We start from the raw sequence: 10,328 nt of genomic DNA, 5'->3' as shown, positions 1-10,328 counted from the left end.
ATTGGCTTACTCATCTTATTAACAGCTCTAAAATCTGTTATCATTCTCCATTTTTTGAGTTTTTGTTGTTGTTTTTTTGTTTTTGTTTGTTTGCTTTTTTATTTTCTTTTTCGAGACATGGTTTCTCTGTAGCTTTGGAGACTGTCATGGAATTAGCTTTTGTAGACAAGGTTGGCCTCAAACTCACAGAGATCCACCTGCCTCTGCCTCCTGGGTGCTGGGATTAAAGTCATGAGCCACCACTGCCTGGCTTGGTGTTCTTTTTTTTTTTTAAACAATGAATATAGGAAATTTCCAAATGCTGTTTGATTCTTCAATATGATGAGCATATAGTTGCTCATGCACCAGCAGTTCCAAAGCCTGCAGTTTCTCTTTTGATAAAGACAATTGTTTAACCCACATAGTATTCTTAGCTAATCATTTTAAAGGTAGGATAATTAGTACCTCTGAGAATTTGACTGTTGTTGTTCTGTGTTTTTGTACTGCCTGAATGGTCGGTATCTGTTTTTTTATAGTACCTTATAATATCCTTCTCAGAAACATGAGTTGGTTTATGGTCTGTTTCTGAGTCTGCAGGAAAGTTTATCTGAGTATTCCATTGTAACAAATCATGACCCCATAGATTCATTGCTATATTGGATACATATGGCCTCAGTCTTCCTCTCTGTCCTTCTGGCACTATTCATTCAAACCATCTCATGCTTTACACAATAAATCCTTTCCTGAGACTCTCTTTGAATGAGATTCTAGGTTTGTCAAACAGAGAGCTGAAGTTAGTCATTACAATCGCCTTTATAATATATATATTATATATTATATATTGTTTTCTTTTCTTTTTTTATATATATTGTTTTCATTTCTTTCTTTTTTCTTTTTTGATTTTTGAGACAGGGTTTCTCTGTAGCTTTTGGTTCCTGTCCTGGAACTAGCTCTTGTAGACCAGGCTGGCCTTGAACTCACAGAGATTCGCCTGCCTCTGCCTCCTGAGTGCTGGGATTAAAGGCTGAGCCACCACCGTGCAGCCAAATCTACAGTTTGTGCTGACTCGTGCAGGGATCGAACCCGCGACCTTGACATTATTAGCACCACACTCTAACCAACTGAGCTAACTGGCCACTGCTTGTTTTCATTTCTCTAGAGGACTTTGCCTGACACAAGTGCCTAGTGCTATAGGTACATTTGTTTCTCAAATAAATATATGCTCCTCTTCTGGCCTGAAGTATACAACAGAAGAAGCAGAATCATTTGACTACTTGACCTTTACTCAACAGCTAAATAAACTAAGATGAGAAAATCAGGAACCTAGAATTAACTCAGTCTTTGTAAAACATATATAATCTACTTAGATTTAATAACTACGGCAAGAAGGTGGGTGAAACTAGGGCCACATTCAGAAAGACAAATCTCAAATGCCCATCGGTAGAATCTAGAGGGAGATAAAAGACTGCAAACATGAGTACAGGAATGGGTCTGTCAGAAAGCATAGTGGTTTGGTGACAGTGTGCAAGGGAGGTTTATCAGTCTTCACTAGCAGCAGGAGACACTGCTCCACACAACCATCTGTAGCTGCCTGAGTGGATCTCAACTTGGGTGGACTTCAACTCTGGTAAAGCTGATGGTCTTGATTTCCACTGCAGAGTAAAAAAAAAATATGATGAGTCAATATCAATCAATGTTGGGGTTAATTTTTAAAAAATATGAATTGAAATTAAGCATGGGTGTTGGGGTGCAGATAGGGTTTAATTGCAGCAGTGATACATTCTCTATGGTGAAGCATGACCTGACAAAAGAGGTACATCCCATATCTTTACTAACACTTATATGACTATTTTAAAAAGTTGACTTATGTACTTATATTTTAAGTGCATGAATGTTTTGCTGCATGTATGTTATGTACCATATGTTTGAAGTTCTAATGGAGGCCAAGAGAGGTCATCAGATCCTCTGGAACTGGAATTATAAATGGTTGTGATCTGCCTTGTGGATTCTGGGAACTAAACCTGGGTCCTCTGCTAGAGTAGCCAGCAATTTTAACCTCTGAACCATCTCTCCAGCTTACACGATTTTGGAGCTTACACTGCTCAAATGATTTAAAATTTTTAAGTGGTTTTATCTCAGGAAATTTTTCTAGTCAACAGCTCATAAGGTGTTTGTTTTCTGGGATGTATTGTGCCAGGTGTACATAGTGAGATGTCACCAGGAAGTTCTCTGCCTATGTTGTAGCTATAAACACGTCCAATCTACCTTGTGGTGTTCTCAGAAACTGTTTATGGGTGAAAGAGAAGGTTAAATCCCATGGTGACTTATGATTTCCTTCTAATGTGGTTCCTACCTCTTTAATATGTTTATTTGAAACGTATCTATTAGAAAAAGACTGTTGTCTGTATGGGGTTAATATTCACAGCATGTTTTTGTTAGCTGTGCTGAAATTCTTGACTCAGACACTGAGAGAATTCCAGTTCAAAGTGAATTGTCATTTCCTGGCTGTGTCTCTTTCTGTTACCATGTCTGTTTTTCTTGACTCACCATGGACGGGAAAGACATGACTTCATGCAAGACTAGGTAATTAGTATATCTTGTAATATACTAATAGAAAAAAGATAAACTCAATGCCCTAATTTTAAAAAAGAGCAAAGTTGAACTTCTATTAGATACTTTCATACAAAATTAACATAAAATATAGCAAATACATGTAGGATTTTAAATATTATTGCTTTTAGAAGAAAAAAGTATTAGATAGACACTAAAAGAAAAAACTAGCAGCATTATGCACTGTTGTATCTGAAAAGATGCCATTGAGAAAGGGCAAAGCCTAGTCACCAAGTGGAAAAAACTATTTGAAAATTGTGTATCTGGTAAGAAATTTATGTGTAAGATATATAAATGCCCTGTACAATTGAAAATTTAAAAGATAACCAATGTTTAATATGTTTACATGTGTGTATACAAAGATATGAAGATGGTAATGGATCCCTGTAACTGGAATTAAGGAAGTTGTGAGGCATACAATGTGGGTGCTGGAAACTAAACTCAGGTTGTCTGCAGGAAAAAGTGTTCCACTGAGCCACTTCAGGCCAAGATGTTTCACTGTTTAAACAGACAAAAAGCCAGCCATAATGGCATATTCCTGTGAACCCACCATTCAGGTGTCAGTGGCAGAAGAAACCTCAAAACTTTGAAGTATAGTGAGTTTTAGGCTAGAACTTGCCCACTGTTCAGACACGTGCTTTTCTCTAGAGTTGGAGAATAGTTTCCTTCCTTAAAGAGCCGGCCTCCACAGCCTTTCGCAAAGCCCTTGTAACTTCCTTAGTTAGTTGGACACTGAAATCCCAAATGCTGTTCAGCCATCTTCACATGCCCTGACATACCCTGGGGTCAGCACTTAGGTTATAATTACCTCCTTTAATTCAATGAATTTATTGTGGGTTAATATGATGTGTTCATTGCTGAAACTCCCATATAAGGTCTCTTCATGTAATCCCTGCTGTCCAGGAGATGACTGTGTAGGTCAAGATGACCTCAAACTCACAAAGATGTCCACTCTTGGCCTCCTGAGAGCACTAGAATTAAGGAGTGTGTATACCCCCATACCTATAGCCATTTCTTTCTTTTGTTCTTTTTAGATTTTCATGGTCGTTAACATGTATCTCTAATTGTTAACTTAATTATCTTAGTAAAACAAATATATGTACATGTATATATGTATATATAAATATTTGTATATATGTATATTGTTTGCATATACATATATATTTGGGTTTTTGAGACAAGGTTTCTCTGTGAAACAGTCCTTGCTGGCCTGGAACTCACAGAGATCTGCTTCCCTCTGCCTCCCAAGTGCTAGGATTAAAGGCATGTGCCACCACTGCTGGAAAGTAAATTAGTTATTTAAAAGAGAGTGGTTGCAAATGATGCCAAAATTCTCTGTCACCTACATATATTTCTAAGATTATGATCATTTTGTGCTACAGATCCACATCATGAACTGTGTCCAGTCCATTGCTGGGAAAATTTCCATTAGCATTTCTCAGAAAGCAGTTCTAATGTCAGTGTCTTCCTGTGTTGATTATCTGCAAATTATTTCATTTTCTTCTACTTTTTTTTTTTTTAACAGATGCTTTGGTTAAGTATAGCATTCTTAATTGACATGGCTACAAAACTGCAGTTTGGAAGGATCATAGGAGGTCTATGTGCTAAAGCGTGTTTGTCAGCCTGCGCCTCTTTTGGGAGCAGTGGAACCTTTACAAAATGAGGTCATGCAGAATGCAAGTGGTTCTTTGGGAGAATGCCCTTGAAGAGACTATCAAAACCTAGACACTGGAACCACCACCACCATGCAATGGGTTTGAGCTGCCAGGAAATGAAGGGAGCGATCCACCATGCACTTCTGCCATGAAGCACCTGCCCCAAAGTAACAGAACTTCTAATGGCTCCTTAGAAGTCATTGGAAAAAGAAAATTTTCCTCCTAAATTGATTCTTTCGGGCATTTTGTCCCAGCAATGCCAAGTTACATCTCAAACATGGCAGCACACATATGCATCCCCAGTTGGGACGCTGTGGCAGGAGCAATGCTATAAGTCTTATACCAGTATGCTACAGTTTGGAACTTTGTCTCATACACTCAAAAGTGTCTCTATAGTATCTGCAGTTTCTCATGAGAAATCAAATATCGGTAATCCTACTAATGACCAAATTAGCTCACTCCCTATTTTCTTCTGGTCTGAGTTTCTCTTTGGTTCCTTTTCATTTTCCTAATGAAGGTGTAAGTCACAAACAATCCCACACCAGTTTGGAATTATGATTATTAGAGAGGTTATTTATTTGAAGGGGGAAAAACTTACAGATCACTGTCCCAGACAACAGCCCACTGCGCAATCAGGAATGGAGCCTCCTCGCGGGAAGCAGAACCGGAAGCCAGAGTGCAAGCAGAGGGAAGTGGCTGCTTTTTTAAAGGGAGAGAGACGACGTTCCAGTGGGCTGGTATCTCAGCGGCTATTGGCTGGAGGAGTGGAAGGAGCTCCTGCAACACCCTAACTCTTTAATGACATTCTTATTTGGTTCATACATGACTTTTTTACCAGCCTCTTCCACTCTTGTCTAGTTGTCTTTAATGCATTGTAAATATTTAAGATGGCTGATTCAGTATCCTTAAGTAATAATTCTAGTATCTGACTTTCATGGGGGTTATTTTCAAAACATATTTTGTTTTACAAAAGAGTCTTTCTTTGTGCATTTTCGATGTTTTTTTGAGGACCGAATGTTACAAGGTTTATATTAGGGTTGCTCTGATACTTTTGCTCTTCCAGGACTGTGATAGATCTTGCCTTTGAAGGGGTGTAACTATCAGTAACTATCCTGGCCAGCTGGATATGAATGGGGGTCCCTGATAAAGCTAGAGGAGGAACAAGAGACACGAAAATATGACAGCAAGACAGGTTTTCTGATCAAAGCATCTATTATATTATTCCTCAGGAGCTGTTATATAAGAATGGGCAAGGGGAGGGGAGGTGTGTAAAGTCTGCTGGAATTCAGGCCTGGAGACACCCCTAGCTGATAAGGAAATACTGAGGTCTGTGACTGTTAATAAAGGAAATGCTAACTGCTTCTAAAGCTTGGGGCCTACAGGTCTCACTAGGCTAATTTCCTAGGTTAGGAACTTGCCCTGCAAAGGTGAGAATATCTTACTGGTGAACTTAAGATGGCATAAACAAAATATAGATCTCAAAATACAGGTCTTTGCTTCCGGCATGTAACTTTCCAAACTATTTCTGTAGAGTATACATTTCTGCATTTACATAGCCATCAAAATTTTTTGTCTGTTTTCTCTGCAGTTAACCAGCTATCTGACAAAGACTTCATAGACTCCACTCCAGAGTGGAGAGAGAAAAAAACCAATTTAATTCCTTTCAGATCCTCATCCACTTCAGTCTGTTCTGTGTCTGATCTGAGGAAGCAAATGCTTCAGAAATCAGATACTTGGTTCTGATATTCGAATAAACAGGTCTCCATTGCTCACTAGACTCCAGCAGCTACACAAGAAACACAGCCAAGCCAGCTCATAGTACGATGGGATGTTGGAGAATAAGCTTAAATGTGATCAAAATTTATCAAAGTCTCTTCATCAAAGTATTTGTTTGGTGACATAAGTGTTCAATTAAGACTTAAGGCACAAATTAGACTCAAGAAGTCCAAAGCATAGGTGATCATTAGCTCAGGATGACTTAACTTATGACTTTGGACTTTATGGTAGAACAAAATGATGGGCTTCAATAGAAACTACACTTTGAATGCTGAATCTTTACTTTGGTGGGCTAGTCGGTATAACACAAACTTTCTCAGGGCACTAGGCATTGCAGTCACACCTCCTCATCAGGCACACGGTCAGCAACTGACCCTCTACTGTATACTCCATGGCTAAGACAGGACGTTCACCATGTAGGGTCAGCATCCCAATCCAATCATCACATAATGAGCACTGGACTTACTTCACGTAGATTTTGAGACATGAATTGTTGTTAGACCAAAAGACAGATTCCTGAAGTTTCCAACTCCAGCATCATTCCTGCTTGTCTTAGTTTGAAACATTATAGGCTTCATAAAAAATGCTGGTATGTTCTTCAGCACTCCTAAATATTAAATATATTTTCCAAAAGGAGGATGGTGTAAACCCCTGAAGACACATTGTACCAAATGCAAATCTTCAATCTAAAGTGACACCATTTGTGTAAGTATAAACTCAGGAATAAGTTAATAATGTTGTGGATGATGGACCGGCATTTAATCTGCTTCATCTGCTTGTTGATCTTTGGCATCAGTATACACAGTAGGGTATCAGCTGCTGATCACATGTCTGGCGCCGAGCTGTGTCTCATTGCTACAGACCTTGGTCATAAGATGTTCTACCCCATATTGCCAGCCTAGCAGATCTAAATTCCACTTTCAAATCCTGCCTTCTTGGATTTCAGCTGTGTTGCATTTCCTTAAACAGCAGACACAAGAAAAACAGCAGTTGAAACTTAGCTCTCAAATGCTCTGGATGATAAATCATGAAAGACACATGTCACAACGCTCTCTGAAAGAAATGCTTTGCTGTATATGGGAGGTTTTGCATGTGTAGAATCTGTTGTATTCTGTGCTTTCATCTATTAAGAGTTAATTAGTTGCCCTATAGTTTGAAGGTGGTAATATTTTATAAGCCACATCTTTCTGACCTTTTCATTTTATAACTAAGGAAAAAGATCTGTTAAATAAAATACAGAATGAGAAAAGTCTCTCCAGAGAGTTGTCACTGAGCTCCTCAGATGAGATGACTGTTGAGGTTCAATGACCAACCACCATTTCTTGCCAACTCATCATCTATCTTGTGACAAATTAGACATTAACTCACAGCGTCATTACTAAGGGTCACCATCACTGCCCTTGGACTTAGCTTCTATGAGATGGAAAACAGTGCCAGACTATAGCTAATAACTATGATAACTTGAATATAAAAGTATGTAGCACTAAGAAAATATTCAACGGCCCTGAATTCAAGACACATTATGACTATCACAGGAGGACGTGTCATCTCTGTCAACCAAGGACTGTCCTATTTGCCATAAGAATGGCAATGGCAGGTTTTCTGCAGCTTCCACTAGCTTGATATTTTCTTCTCTAATCTTGCCTTTCAGTTTGTAGATGTCTCCAGTTAACTATGTGATTTTTTGGAGCTATCAGTCAGATCTTGCTCTTTGTTCTGTTAAACTCTGTCTTATAATTGATTATTTAAAAGCATTTGCATTCTGCGTTATAATTGAGAAGCCTTTACTATTGTTGATGGCTTTGCTGTTCCTTGTTCTCATTGGTTTACTTACTGGGAATTCCTTTCTTCTTTGCCTGGATGTTTTAGACGTTTGCTGCTTTACTGCTTTTTTTAAAAAAATATTTATTTATTTATTTATTTATTATGTATACTGTATATTGTGTGCTTATATGCCTGCAGGCCAGCAGAGGGCACTAGACTTCATTACAGATGGTTGTGAACCACCATGTGGTTGCTGGGAATTGAACTCAGGACATTTGGAAGAGTAGGCAATGCTCTTAACCATTGAGACATCTCTCCAGCCCCTGGTTTATTGCTTTGACCAAGAATAATTCATTTCTTCCCAGGTCTCCTTTATTCGTCTGTTGCTTTCATGGTTTTTTTTTTTTTTCCTGTGCTCTTCCTTCTTGCTGAATAGAGTATTCCTTTAAGAATTTTCTGTGGTACTGACTTCGCTGTTAGACAAAATTAACTTGTGTTTGTCTTGAAGTAGTTTTATTTCTACATCTGTTTTGATAATTTTTTGAAGTATATCAATCTTGATCAGCAGTAATTAGTTTTCAGAGCTTTGAAACATATCATCTGTGCTTCCCTAGCTTTTGTGATTGCTGACAACAACTCTAATGTTATTCTTGTATTTCTGCCATTGTATGTTAGTTGGTGTTTCCCCTTATATCTTTTAGCATTGTTCTTTTGAATGTATTTTTGAGATCTTAACTATGATATGTTATGGAGAAGTTTCTTTGGTCATGTCTTTTGGGATCCTTAATATTCTCATGTTTGGATGTTTCTTCCTCTATGTTTAGGAAATTATCATTGGATAGCTTGTGTAGGTCATTTGGCTTCATCTTTTATTTTTCTATTCTGTGGAATCTTACATTTGGTCTTTTATGAAGTTACCATACTTCATGGACATTTTAATTATGCTCATTGATTTTTTTATATATATATATATATATGAGTTTGTTTTCCATCAAATGAAATGGCAGGCATTAAGTTCTTTATTGATGCTTCTTCCTGGTCAAGTATACCACTTGTGCTTTCTTCATCCTGCTTACCAGAAGACTGCTCACTTCCGCACACACATCCTCTAGGATCTGTGGGGGATGTTGAGGTTGGCTTATCACACTTCTGCTCTCTACCCTTGAGCTATGCACCCCACCCCCAACCTTCTCCCATATCCTCTCCACAGTTCTTTTCTGTGGGTTCACTGGCTCCCTGCACTGCAGGTGGGAGGATGAGGTACTGACTTTAGGCCCCTTTAATCTTTCTTTGAATCTGCTAAGCAGCTCTCCTTTGCTGAATTCTGGTAGGTAGAGACTAGATCTCGCCTAATTCTCCTCTTTCTTATTGTCAGACTGTTTGGCCCTGAAGGTGACAGAGGAGGATGATTGTGGGACATTGGATTTCAGGTTTTCATAATCACCATCTCAAACTTGTTCAAAGTCTTCTGGGGACCAGTTTCTCCTTCTCTGCCTGGGTTCAGCCTCACACTTCAGTTTCTGGTAGTGAGAACTGCTTCTCTGGTCCTGAGTATACTGAGTGCTTTCAGGTGACCTACTTCATCTGGTTCCTTGAGCCTGGGATTAGAGTCAACCCACCTGAGGAGCCAAGCAGAAATAGAAATAACAAGCTCTATGATGATATGCAAGATATTCATCAGTATTGCTCTAGGATAGGGTCATTTCAGGTTCCCAATCCTCAGCTGCCCAGGGAACTAACTGGGAACCTCATCTTGGGCACTTGGGAGCCCCTCTAGGGTCAAGTCTCTTGCCCACCCTAAAGTGGCTCCCTTAACTAAGAATTGTGGTTCCGTGCTCCCCTATCCACCTTTCCTTTATCCCAATTCTCCTGTTTCCCCAGGTCCCCCCTCCTTCCCTTCTACCTTTTCTCTCCCCATCTCCCCTTACCCCCATCCCACCCCACCGCCAAGATCCCATTTTCTCCCCGGCAATTTGGTCTACTTCCCTTAGCAAAGAGGATAACTATATGTTTTTCCTTGGGTTCACCTTCTTACTTAGCTTCTTTAGGTTCAAAACTTGTTTTTTGTTTATTTTTTTTTTCTTCTTTTCGCAATAAAAAAATAAATAAAAAAATAAAAAAATAAATTAATGCATAATAAAAAAACAAACAAACAAAAAAAAGAAATAACAAGCTCTGCCTAGACTTCTAGTCATCTCTTCCTTGTTCCTTCTTCCTGATTATGAGGGAAAGGTGGGGCAGTGTTTGCCAGGTGGGGTCAAGTTCTGGGTGCTTTCTAAGTGAAGGGTCCTGGGTGGTTGTACACCATTTTGTTTATTTGTTTGTTTGATAGCTGTTACTCCCCCCCCCCCCACACACACACCCACACCAAAAGTTTCTTCTCTATATCTCTCCTTTTCTAACTTTTCTTATTTTGGCTCTCTCCTTCATTGGTACACTATAATGCAGTCTCCAGCCTATGATCTTAGGATGTATTATTAAGTTCAAAATGGCAGGAAATGATAAATCTATGGGGAATATAAAAAGGATTTGCACAAAAATAGG

The 10,328-nt window shown here is 38.9% G+C and overlaps 1 non-coding gene across 1 annotated transcript; it reads right to left on the bottom strand.

The window, feature by feature from the left end:
- Positions 1 to 1,041: 1,041 nt before the first annotated feature.
- On the bottom strand, positions 1,042 to 1,115 carry Trnai-aau. The gene has a single exon. It is a non-coding gene; the product is annotated as a tRNA-Ile (tRNA).
- Positions 1,116 to 10,328: the final 9,213 nt, after the last annotated feature.

Source organism: Microtus oregoni, unplaced genomic scaffold, assembly GCF_018167655.1.
Source record: "Microtus oregoni isolate MIOR12 unplaced genomic scaffold, Mior012 000002F_ref0000024, whole genome shotgun sequence".
NCBI classification, from domain to species: domain Eukaryota; kingdom Metazoa; phylum Chordata; class Mammalia; order Rodentia; family Cricetidae; genus Microtus; species Microtus oregoni.
Note: the sequence above shows the minus strand (reverse complement) of the source record. Positions and strands in the feature narration are given on the sequence as shown.